At 38.7% G+C, this 13,484-nt stretch overlaps 1 protein-coding gene and 1 pseudogene across 1 annotated transcript in view; both read left to right on the forward strand.

Moving 5' to 3' along the window:
• Positions 1–13,484, forward strand: part of CRPPA (CDP-L-ribitol pyrophosphorylase A) — a 320,876-nt gene that overhangs the window by 87,443 nt on the left and 219,949 nt on the right. The gene's annotated exons all lie outside the window — the stretch shown is intronic.
• Positions 423–1,923, forward strand: LOC131509332 (hsc70-interacting protein-like; annotated as a pseudogene).

A 13,484-nucleotide genomic window follows, 5' to 3' on the forward strand; every position in this document is an offset into this window, starting at 1 on the left:
ATTTCAAGTAGGGGCGCCTGGGTGGCGCAGTCGGTTAAGCGTCCGACTTCAGCCAGGTCACGATCTCGCGGTCCGTGAGTTCGAGCCCCGCGTCAGGCTCTGGGCTGATGGCTCAGAGCCTGGAGCCTGTTTCCGATTCTGTGTCTCCCTCTCTCTCTGCCCCTTCCCCGTTCATGCTCTGTCTCCCTCTGTCCCAAAAATAAATAAAAAACGTTGAAAAAAAAAATTTAAAAAAAAAAAAATTAAAAAAAAAAAAAAACAATTTCAAGTAGCAGCTGGGGTCATGATCTCAAGGTCATGGGATAGAGCCCTGCATCAGGCTCTGTGCTGAGTGTGGAGCCTGCTTAAGATACTCTCTTTCTCCACACGGTCACTCTAAGTTAGTACCTGTGCCTGGAATGGTCCACCACCACCTGTGGACCATGGACCCCTGCAAAGTGAGCGAGCTTTGGGCCTTCGTGAAAATGTGTAAGCAGGATCCGAGTGTTCTGCACACCAAGGAAATGTGCTTCCTGCGGGAGTAGGTAAAGAGCATGGAGGGTAGAATACCATCTGCTACTCATAAAACTAAATCAGAAGACAATATCAAGGGAGAAAAAACAGATAGTAAGAAGGTGGAGGAAAACATAAAGACAGATGAACCATCAAGTGAGGAAAGTGATCTAGATATTGACAATGAAGGTGTGATTGAACCAGATACTGATTCCCATCAAGAAATGGGAGATGAAAATGTAGAGATAACTGAGGAAATGATTGATCAGGCAAATGATAAAAAAGTGGCTGCCATTGATGCCCTAAATGATGTTGAACTACGGAATGCCATTGACTTGTTCATGGATGCCATCAAACTGAATCCTCTCTTGGCCATTCTATATGCCCAAAGAGCCAGTGTCTTCATCAAATTACAGAAGCCAAATGCTGCCATCTGAGACTGTGACAGAACTATTGAAATAAATCCTGATTCAGCTCAGCCTTACAAGGGGCAAGGGAAAGCACACTGACTTCTGGGCCATTGGGAAGAAGCAGCACATGATCTTGCCCTTGCTTGTAAACTGGATTATGATGAAGATGCTCGTGCAATGTTGGAAGAAGTTCAACCAAGGGCCCAGAAAATTGCTGAACATCAGAGAAAGTGTGAGCAAAAACATGAAGAGCGAGAGATCAAAGAAAGAATAGAAAGGGTTAAGAAGGCTTGGGAAGAACATGAGAGAGCCCAGAGGGAGGAAAAAGCCAGACAAATCAGGAGCTCAGTATGACTCTTTCCCAGGTGGCTTTCCTGGGGGAATGCCTGGTAATTTTCCTGGAGGCATGCCTGGAATGGGGGTGGGGGAGGGAGGAATGCCTGGAATGGCAGGAATGCCTGGGCTGAATGAAATTCTTAGTGACCCAGAGGTTCTTGCAGCCATGCAGGATCCAGAAGTTATGGTGGCCTTCCAGGATGTGGCCCAGAACCCAGCAAATATGTCAAAATAATCAGAGTAGCCCAAAGGTTATGAATCTCATCGTAATTTGTCAGACAAATTTGGAGGTCAAGCATAATGCCTTTCTGACAAACAAAGCCCTTGCTGAAGGAAAAGCAACTTAGATCACCTATTGGATGTCACAATAATACAAACCAGTGTATCTCTGACGTTCTCATGGAGAAAGCTGGGGTGCTGTGAAGATAATCCCTACCCCTCTGCCCCGCATGCAACTGAAACATTTTACAGTGACTTACCATTAGGGTTTTCATTCAGATGATGTTTTCCTACTAGGAATTACAAACTTTAAACACTTTTTAATCCTTAAAAATATTTAAAAACATATTAAAAGGGTGTGTTAATTCCTACATTTTTCTTTACTAATCATTGCAGTTTTTTTCTTCCTTTGGATTAATTGGGCAAGGAAGATACGTCAGTATGGAAGATTTATTGCTCAGTTTGAGTGAAATAAAAGCTTATTAGCAAGAGGCAAATATAACATTTAAATGAAGTTTGAGATGGGTATATGGTTACTGAGACATTTTGACTTGTCTTTTTAAATGCTTTATTTTTTAAACATTTTTTATTTCATTAAAACCATTGGGACCACCAGTATTGGAGTAGGACCTGGATAGGGGCCGTAAGTTCTTGGCAGGGCAGTAGCAACCTTTCTCCTTTAATATAGCATGCATACTTGTGCAGATGCATTTAAATCTTACCCTGTGGTGAAGGGATGATTTTTATAATGCTGCAGTAGAGTTGGATTACTTAGCTGTGTTCTTGTGTGATACCGAAAATAAACGTTTTGTATTATTTCCACACACACGCACAAAAGATACTCTGTCTCTCTTTTCCCTCCCTCCCTCCCCCCCCCCAGCTGCTGCCCAGCTCCCCTGCTCGTGTGCTCTCTTTCTCCCTAAAATTAAGAATGAAATAAAAATCTTAAAACAATTTCAAGTATACAGTATTTCACTTGATGATGTCCTCAGAAAAATTCAGGCAAAAACTGAAAATCTTCTATTGTTGTAGGTATTTTCACTACTAAGATAAAAATGAGTATGACATTAAAATTGTCGTTTGACAACTCAGTTGTTGTATCATGGACAGTTTACTCAAGGAAAATGAGGTTAGAGATTGTGTATTAGTGTACTTTGAGGCTTTGTTACTAGTGGTACAAATTTTATTTGCTCCATCTATGCTAGAGACAAGGGCTAGTGTAGCATATGAAATGCAAGGGTCTCAGTACATCAAAGGCTGGTGGCTAAAGTTAGGTGTAATGGTCTGGAGCAGTTGTTGTTTGCCAGGGGCATACTCTGCTCATCCAGGATGGAATTCATACAACATACAGAGGACGTGCAGAAAGTGACCTATCTATCGGGCTGTGTTCTTACTCACTTGCTTTATACTTTATGATTAAAAAACAAAACACACACACAAAAAAACCCTCCTTGTAGCTAATGGGATTTATTAAGTTCCTCAGAATAACTTGTTACCTATTACAGAAGAAATACTGAAATCCAGGTGTTCCTAGATAACTTTCCAGTGTATCCAGATCATCTTGCTATAATGGATCCTCACCAGTCTGTAACTGCACTATGAAGTTCATCCTGTCCAGGGACCACAGTTTTAGCTCTCTGTGGATGAGGGACAGGTGTGCAGGTGTTAATTGTTTCTCTACGCGGCAAGGCTTTTGTGTACATGTGTGTTAATATGCATGTTTGATAAAATATATTCCTTAGCATGTATTACATATATTTGATAGACTGTTTTAAAAGAAAATAGGTCTTTAATCTTGTCTTTATCATCCAGCTTAAGAAATAAAACATTGCTGGTATTTTACTTGATGTCTTCAGTATTCTCCTTTTTGTTTTCATCCTTGTCCTGCGTTCCCTTCACTCCTATTTTAATTTTGTGCTAATAATTTTCTTGTCTACCTCTACAGTCTTAACAAATAACTAGAGTTTCCTAAAATTACTTGGTTATGAATATATGTATGAAGAGAGTCTTACTGGTAATATTTCTCCATGACTTTTGGTAGACATTATTGAGACTCCTTCTGCATATATTTGTAGTTTATTACTTAGAGTTGCTTGCTGTATTATAGAACAGTCATTAAAGTCTTCCTAGTTGTTGGTAAATTTCAGAAAACTTTTCCAACAACTTAGTTTGCCATAGCTATATCCATGGTGTGTAATAAACCATCCAAGAACATGGTAGTTCAACGTTAATTTATGCTCATGTGCCTGTGGGTTAGCTGAGCTTCTGATATGGATTTGGCTAGATAGTTCTGTTTTGGGGTAGCTCTGCCTCACACTGCAGGTGTATATACGCTGGACAGTTTTCCATGCTTTGCCTTTCTTTGATCAGCAGTTTATTCCAGGTATGTTCTTTTATGGAAGTGACAAAGGTATAAGAGAGTGGTAAGCTGCAAGGTTTTTTAAAGGTTAGATTTACAACCTTTGCAACTGCGACATGGTCACTTCTCCTCTTGGATAGTACAAATCACGTGGCCAAATGTGTAGTGAATTCATTTTCCCCATTCCCAGGCTTAGCCATCATGGATCTGTTTTCTGCCTGTATAGTTTTTCACCTTGTAGCAGTCTTAAAAATGGAATCCTAGAGGTGTAGTCTTCTGTGTGTGGCTTATTAGTTTAAAACATAATGATTTTGAAATTCATTCACATTGTCGAACAGATCATTTTTTTTGTTCCATCTCTGTGGCCTACTGTTGAGGCAGATTTCATTCCTACTCTTAGTTATGACTTGTTTCATGATCGAAGGATGTAGATTAGAAAGAACAGAGTAGTTTCCTAGATCATGTGTCAGTTGAGAGTTAGTGCTGAGGAAACTAAATTGCAAAGTGAAAGACTGTAAAGGGGTGAAACTATCATGGGAGATAAGAGCGAACTAGAGAGAGGACTAAAGATAATAAATTACAAGGAGTGTATTTTTTTTAAATGTTTATTCTTGAGAGAGAGGCAGAGTGCGAGTGGGGAAGGACAGAGAGAGAGGGAGACCCAGAATCCGGAGCAGGGTCCAGGTTCTGAGCTGTCCGTGCAGAGCCTGATGTGGGGCTCAAACTTGTAAACTGTGAGATCATCACCTGAGCTTGTTGGACGCTTAATAGACTGAGACACCCAGGCACCCCAACGAATGTGTTTTGGAAGGAGGTTACTGGGCAAGTTGTGTAGAAGATGGGTTAATATTAAAACTATACTTCTGATCAATGAAGGACTTCAGATAATATCTAATTTAGGTTTAAGGCAGATAGTTAAAGTTTGAATTGCCCTGAACTCAGGTTAAATTTTGTAGAACTTACATAATGTGTCAATTAAAAAAAATAATAACTAATATTGTGAAAGGATTGATGCTTCTCTTATTTCCCTCAGCCTGTGAACATACCTCCGATATACCTGTCATCTCCTTGTGTTAAATTTGCCTATGTGATTTTCCCCATCCTTACTCATCCTTCTTAGTGCCTGTAATTTTTATATTTTATTTTTTAATGTTTATTTATTTTTTAAAGAGACAGAACATGAGTGAGGGAGGGGCAGAGAGAGAGGGAGACACAGAATCTGAAGTAGGCTCCATGCTCTGAGCTGTCAGCACAAAGCCTGATGCAGGGATCGAACGCACAAACCATGAGATCGTGACCTGAGCTGAAATTGGATGCTTAACCAACTGAGCTACCCAGGTTCCCCATGAGTACCTATAGTTTTTAATGGTTGGTAAATTATCCTTAAATATTTGCTTAGTAAATACATATGTTCCTCAGCTTTCCTGATAATTCTTTTCTGTGTTTTCCCCATGAATGTTTGGTATTTATTTACAATTTCCTAAGAGTAATTTTACTAGATGTCCTACAGGTGACTTAAATCTAAATGATGCCTTGAGCTTAACCAATAGACCTACTCACTTTTCTACATCTTTCAGCCTAGATAATAATGTCACCAGTCCTATAGCTACTGAAATAACTTGTGACTTTTGATCCTCCTTTCTCAATATTTCCTGGACTTATTTCAGATACTTATCATCTCTTGACATTCTGGCAACAGCCTTTTAACAGATCTCTGTAAATAAATTTGAAGCTGCCTTGTCTCTGGGGTTGGATGGTGATAAAGGGTTTCCATTTTCCCTTAGTTTCTATTAGGGCTAGATAATGCATACATAATATGTCCTTTCAATATATTCCTCGGCAATATTTTACTCTTAATTTTATTGCTAACCTTTGATCAGTTTACTTTTCCAATGATGGCCCAGGAGAGAGTGGAGTAAGATATTCCAGTGAAAGTCTTACTTTTTAATAGTGCTTGACAATATTTGATTGTGAAAGTCAACAGAAGGACTAAAAACACAGTTTTAGAATTACTGGTAAATTCATTTTCCCATGATAACTTTTCTCACCAATTACCTGGAGACCCAAAAGGAAATAACATTTTCTAGGTAATGATGAACTGATACACATGGATGGTGTTTATCTCTAGGTTCATAACGAATTTTGGTTGGGTAAGGTCGGCAAAAATATGATAAACTGACAGTTTTGTTTTCTGTTGATAGGCACTTGAAAACCTTTTCTGAGTACAACTTTATGTAAACACATTAAAAAAAACTTGTATATAAAGAAATCCTGTCCTTAGCCAGGTCATTTGTGCTTTGTTTCCTGAAGCATGAGAGATGCTTCTGAATTATCAGCCTCCTATGGACTTAGTCTGAAATTGTTTATTCATAAAATGATCAGATAAATTATAAGAACCAAGCTTCTTGGATAACTGTCTCCCGTGCAATTCTAGAATATGTTGCATAATTCAGACAATGTAAATGTATGCAAACTGCTTAAAGTTTGATTTTCAGATGATAAATTGAATGCAGGTGTTCATTGTTTACCTAATTGTAAGATAGCCTATTTTGTTTCTACTTGAAACATTCTGAGCATGGATCTGTAACTACAGAGTGAGAAACCTGTGCATGCATGCCTTTGATTTAGTTTTTCTCTAATGTATATATTGTTCTTTGTTGGGCAAACTTCCCAGGCTCCCTTGCAGAAATAATACTGTGAATGATGTTAAAGCTGAAAGGATAGATAGGTAACTGGATTATTTGTAGCCGTGGACCGTGACACAATTACCATAAAACAGTGGATCCTAACTTCCATGTGTGTTATAAAAGTTCAAACTGGTAAAATCCTTTCCCAGAAATATAACCACATGATACACAAAACGTGTGAGTGGAAGAAGACAACTTGTCCATGTTGAAAAAGCTCAGAAGACTCCAAGAATGATTACTTCAGGAATATAAAAGTGGTGAAGTGCCTGTGTGTGAACGTCTTGACAGTAGATCTAAACAAATAGCTAAGTGTTAGCTGTTGAATGAGTCATTAAGTATATAGAAAACTATACACTTGGAAGATAGGTTTTAATTCCAGGGAAGACAAAGGCTTGTGCAAGAAAGGAATTATAATAAATGACTTAGCTCGGAGGAATGTTTACGTAGTCAGTGATGTAAACACTCAATACTGATTTAACCAAAATTATGACATTGAAGGAGTGGGGAATTGGTAAGTTTTAGTGTATATCATGGTGAGATTGGAAGGAAAGGGACAGAATTCTTCAGTAGATAGTTCAGAAGATAAAGAGGTAGTATCACAGTATGTTCAGAGATCACAATGTGATAAGTTAGTTGACCCCAGATTTTCAGTCCTCTTACACTGTTCTACTTCTGCACCCCTGCCATGGCCTCTTGGTGAGGGAAGGGTTTTCCCTGGTTATCGATTGCGGATTGGACCTCCTAACTTGTTTTGGGATTTTAGCAGATGTGATAGAGATGGAGGCTTAAGTGTGCTTGTGCTGTTGGGCTTGCCCTCTTGTGGTTCTAGTATTGCCGCTAGGAAGGCATATACTGGTTGGTTGTAGCCCCTCCGGTTTGTCTTGCAGAGTGTGACCAATGGGTCCTAGCTGCTGCAGCCAACTCAAAGCCCTGCAGCTTGCAGCACAACCATGTAAGCCATCACACAGCTCTGCAAGTGAAAAATAAACTTATTACTACTGAGCCTGTGTATTTGTTATCCAGCAATAGTTGACTGCTAAACATGGAAGTGAATAATAGAAGAGATAGTTGAATGAAGGAAAAATAATTGTGTATGGGGAAGACAAATTAGAGTGAAGGGGGTTAGGTAAACTTTTTTGTGACAAATCTTGTAGGGATATTTGGTTCTTCAAAGTATGTACACTTAAAACTGATAAAACATATGAATAGAAAAATTAAGGGAATAAAACAACATGATTGATTTGTAGTTGGAGTTCATAATGGAGATTTAGTGGATAGCCAATAGATCAAGGCAGTAATAAAGCTTGAATGCCTTCAACTATAGTCTTCTGGCTTTTTAAATGTTGTTTAATATAGCGTTGGATGCCTCATTGAGCTAAAATGGCAAGATTAATGTAAGGAGAGAGTAAGAGAAATGATGGATTGGGAGTTTTAGTCAGAGACTTGAGTTGTGGAAATTAAAAATGTCTTACGAGGAACAGATAGAGGTAAAATCAAGTTTGAAGGTGATTGCCAAAGGGGAAAGGTTGAGGGATGGGCAGAATGGGTGAAGGGGTAGTGGGAGGCAGAGCCTTCCAGTTATGGAATGTATGTCACCAGGATGAAAGAGCATAGGGAAGATAGTCAAAGATATAATAGTACCGTATGGTGACAAATAGTAACTACACTCAGGATGAGCACAGCATAACTTATGGACTTGTGGAGTCACTGTTGGGTACCTGAAAATAATGTAACCTAGTGTGGCAGCTATACTTGAATTAAAACAAAACAAAACAAAACCTCAAAAAACAACTGAAATTATGAAAGGATCCAGAAGGAAAAAGGAAAAAAAAATCACGTTTTCTAGAGTTGGAATGGTGGCAAGAGTGGACAGCAGACCCCAGTCTAGTCTATCACCCACCCCCCTGGGAGAAGCCACACCTTCCTGACCATCCCAGTCACCATGACCGCAATCCGGAGCAGTGAGGCCAAGACCTGGCAGCCACTGAAGACACCAAGCGTGGCCCCATGGGCAGTGGCACACAGAGTGGTGGCATCTGCCTGTGGGGACAACAAGGTCATCCTGATGAAGGTTTTGGGAACAATAAAATGACTGAGTGTAAGAAACTGATATGGTTTCATCAACTGGAATGCCCCAGACTGCTGTAAAGAAGAATAATCCCAGGAAGTACCTTTGCAGTATATGAGTTGGAGGAACTGTGGAGTCAGATGTTGAAAGAGAAAAGGGCGTGCAGGCAGCAAATGTGACAGGCTCTGAGTGGAATTTCAGTGACAGGCAGTAGATAAGCAGCAGATCATAACCATTATCCATGCTATCCCCTTGGCCAGTGTTGTCCCCGCGACTCCCAGCAAATACCCAGTATAGTGAGAGTGGGGGAAAGAGTGGGAACTGAGCTTGCTTCTAAAGGCCTGGCCTCATGCAGGCTATGATTTCCATCTTATTACAGGTGGTTACCGGTGGCTGTTGGCCAGTCTTCTGAGGTAGACTTCATGGTAGACCCGTGAGATAAAATATGCATCGGGCTTATAGATCACCATTGCACAGGGGTCCTCCTCTCCAAAGACAGCCTAGTTTTTGGAAGATAGCACTGAAGAAGATAGGGAAGATCAAGGAGATGAGACCCAAAGTCAGCAGCCATCTCATTGTCAGTACTGCCACAATTTCACTTATGCATGCAGGGACCCAGAAAACCCTAAATCATAAGATGGGCAAGAGACAAAAGCAGCCGAATCAGAAGCTGAGAATTCGTTAGCTCCAGAGGTTGAGAAGGGTGGGTCTGAGTACATGTGGGCTTACCGTCTCCACCATCATCCAGTTGAGTCATCCAACAGGAAAAAATGAAGATGAAATTCCAGCAATAAGAAATGTAAAAAAAAGATCGGAGCTGAAATTTTTAAGTGCTTGGACCAGATAAATAGAATGATCTGCATTATCTATGTAGCATGGGGTTTAAATTTTATTATTATTATTATTATTATTATTATTATTATTATTTACCTAAAGACATCTCATTCCGGTAGTAACAAACATGTTTTTAAAAAACTTTTTTCTCAACACCCCTTTAATTTTTATTCTTGGTTTTCGTAATGTTTATTTTGAGACAGAGATAGGCAGAGTGTGAGTGGCGGAGGGGCAGAGAGAGAAGGAGACACAGAATCTGAAGCAGGCTCCAGGCCCTGAGTTGTCAGTGCAGAGCCAGATGTGGGCTCGAACCACAAACCGTGAGATCATGACCTGAGCTGAAGTCTGACACTCAACCACTTGAGCCACCCAGGCGCCCCCCTCAACACCCTTTTAAAGGTTTTTAAATTGTTTCATACCTGGTCAAGTTGAGATTTTTAAGAACCTCATTTTCAATTTGTAATAAAAGTTTACGGCTTAACTTTTTTCAAAAAAGTCAAATGACAAGCATCTGTTAATAAAGGTCTTAAATAATTGTCAAAAAAAAAGTTTCTAGGAGGATTACAGAAAAGTAGTTGCTCAGGGGAAGACAAAAGGTGAAACAAAGTTCTAGAGGATTTGAAAGTTTTGTATATGGGCTTGGAATTCAGCCAAGGTAGTGTCAGTAGTTCGAGTAAAAAGGAAGACTGATCCATGTGCGTAAAACTGCAGAGCCTGTGAAGTAGTGAGAGATGACGGTACTATGAAGATGGGAAGATTTTACCAGATGACATGAATTATGGAAGGATAGGATTCCAAAAAAATTCCTTGTTATGGAAGAACAGTGGGGATCTGGAATATTAACTCTGACTTCAAGCCTTTTTAGTAACTGATGGTTGAGAAAGGCAGTAGATACCACATGAGAAAGATGTCAAGCAGTTGGTGTACCTTCAGCTGTAGGTGGTGAAGAACCTGTTTACATAATGAGATTGAGTGTACCACAGCATAACAGAATGGTACAGTAGAAAGGGTAGGGAAGGAGGTTAACTATGGGGTGAAGATCCATGAAGAAGGACCCAAAAGTATGGGAGGGATATTACTTTGATGTTAGTCATGTAACTTTACTCCTGCATATGGAAAAAACAGCAAAGCAAGATATACATAGCAAAAAGCTTCAACTATGTGTGATTTACAGAGTACTTTAAAATGGGAAGAGAATGGGGCTCCTGGGTGGCTCAGTCAGTTAGGCATCCTACTCTTGGTTTTGGCTGCGGTCATGCTCTCGTGTCTCATGGGTCTGAGCCCCGCATCAGTCTCTGCACTGACAGAGTGGAGCCTGCTGAGGATTCTTTACCTCTCTCTCTCTTTCTACCCCTCCCTCAATCGTGCTTCTGTTTGTTTCTTAAAAATAGATAAACATTAAAAAAAAATCTAATTATAGAATGGGAAGAGAAAATCCAATACTCTAATGGTAACAGTTAAGAATTCATAATAGTTACATACACCTTTCTTTTCATTTTCTATTTTTATTTTTCCAACTGCAACACTATTTTTTCTCATTTTTTTTCCTGAAGGAAACTGGCTGTCAGGGAAAGCAGAAGGAAAAGATTCATAAACATGGTCAGAGCTATTCCAATATTGGTACAGAGGAAACAGAAATTTACACAAACATTAGATGTTATCATAAAGTTTCTGGCTACTTATCAAACCCCAATTTGTATAGCTAACTATCTAAATTCATAACCAATATCCAGACTTTATCAAGGAATAGCCATAAACTACTCACTACACCAGACACCTCCAGTGTCTGTTTACTTTTTTTTTTTTTTTAAATAACTCTCACTCTCCATTTCTCAAATGGAAGAAACTGAGGAAGAGACTACATAAATATTTTCTGCCCAACTTGTCACGTGGAAAAATTATTTGACTTCAGTGTCCATGCTCTTAAACAGTTGGTAATAGGGTCTCAAATTCATGAGAGTATATATATACTGCTATCAGGTGAGCAAACTGCATTTAAGGACTTGTGATAAATTTTAACAGATAATTTATAAATTTCTGTAAGTTGTTAAAGAACAAGAACAAATTGAAAATCAATACCTTAAATTTATCACAATGACTAGATTTCATATTTTGTAATAGAGTAACTCACATGGACTGTTATTTCAAATTCATTGTTTAGACTTTTAAATGTTCTTGACCTTAATTATCACCAGAATATCAGATTCATTTGTTTAAAGTTAAATCCATGTGTTTTGAAACAAAATCCTTAATCCAGAAGCATCTATTTCTTGGGGATATAATATTGACATTGCTTCTTACATTACACTATATAAATGTTACATAAATTTTTTTCCACTAGGTAATAGAAGGACAATGTACATGTAGCAAGGGTTAACAAGAGCCTTCATGTCAACTCTGTCCCTTGTTCTTCCTTCTTAGAGGCGGTTTCTCTTGAGACTTTTCAAAGAGATTCTATTCATTCTTAACTTAGGTCTGTGAATCTCTTCCCATTTATAGGCACCCCTTTCTAAGGAGGCACAACGCTTTCTTTCACTTAGTTTCTCATTCTGTCTGCGTAACGGTCACCTGGAGACTCTACTTCACTACTCTGCTAGCAGTTGCCTTTATTTTTCTACTGTGTGGGGATATCTTGCTTTCCATATCCTTTGTCTGCAGTTTACGCAGTATAGTCCTCAACTGTGTGGAGCACCATGTCCTGAGAAAAGAGGGCATGGGGGATTCTCTGCTTTCCTATGCACGTAAAGAGCTTAGAAGGTATCACTCTATTCCAAGAACAGCAAAAATTTGAGCAAAGTGAAAAATTAACTCTTTTTAACTTCATCAGCGGTGAAGTCACAGGGCAAACTACTGTCCTCAATATTGCAGACACAGGTGAAATTTAAAGTATTTTGAACTAAATACAAATGAAAACATTGACCTTGGAATATAGCAGAAGCAGTGCTTAAAGGGAAATACATAGTGTTCAATATACATACTAGAAAAGAAGAAACCTGTAATTGATACTCTAAAATTCCATATTAGGGAATTAGAAAAAAAGCAAATAAATTCCAAAATAGGTAGACGAGAAATAATGAAAACTAGAGCAGAAACAAATGAAATGGGAAATAGTAAGATCAAAAGCAAACCCAAAACTTGGTTCTTTGCAAAGATTAATAAAGTAACTGTGCCAAACAAAGAGGAAGGAGGATTTAAATTACTAACCCAGCAGGGAAATAGGGGACATCTTTACAGAACCACCAGAAAGTAAAAGGATAATAAATGAATAGTGTGAACACCTCTATGTCCTCAAAGGGGATGATAACCTGGATGAAACGGACCAATTACTTGAGAGAGACTATCTGCCAAAACTCACATAAGAAAAGACAGTCTGAGTAGTCTTATATCTATTAAAGAAATAAAATCAGTAATTTTCCAAAATAGCACCAATTCTGGGTGCATTCACTTGTAAAGTCTAGTACATGTTGAAAGGAGAAATTATACCAATTCTCCTCTAGAAGACAGAAGCTGAGGGGATGATTTGCTAACTCCTTCTGATGCCAGCCTAACACTAAAAACAAAGGTATTACAAGAAAACAACAGACCACTAAGTCGTGAACATAAGTGAAAAAAAAAAATAACATTAGCAAGTAGAATCCAACAATGCATGTGAGGAATTAAAGACTTGAGCTCAGTGGGAATTATCCTAGGTATCCAAAGCTAGCTCCTCTTAAAAAGAAATCAATAACAATATATCAACAGGCTGAAGAAAAAATCAAATAATTCATTACTTCCAGGAAAAGAATTTGGCAGAATCCAGCACCCATTAATGATAAAAGTTTAACAAACTGGGAATAGAGGTAGCACTTCCTCAATATGGTAAATGATATGTACAAAAAACCTACAGCTAACATCACACTTAATGATAAACTAGAAACTTTCCCACTAAGATCAGCAACAAAGCAAAAATGTACCCTCTCACCATTCCTTTTCAACATTGTACTGGAACTCTTAGTAAGAAAAGGAAGTAAGTACTTTGGGAAAGGTAAAATAAAACTCTTGGCAGGTGACAAAATTGTCTTTGTAGAAAATCTGGAAGA

This window comes from Neofelis nebulosa, chromosome 4, assembly GCF_028018385.1.
Source record: "Neofelis nebulosa isolate mNeoNeb1 chromosome 4, mNeoNeb1.pri, whole genome shotgun sequence".
Taxonomy (NCBI): Eukaryota; Metazoa; Chordata; class Mammalia; order Carnivora; family Felidae; genus Neofelis; species Neofelis nebulosa.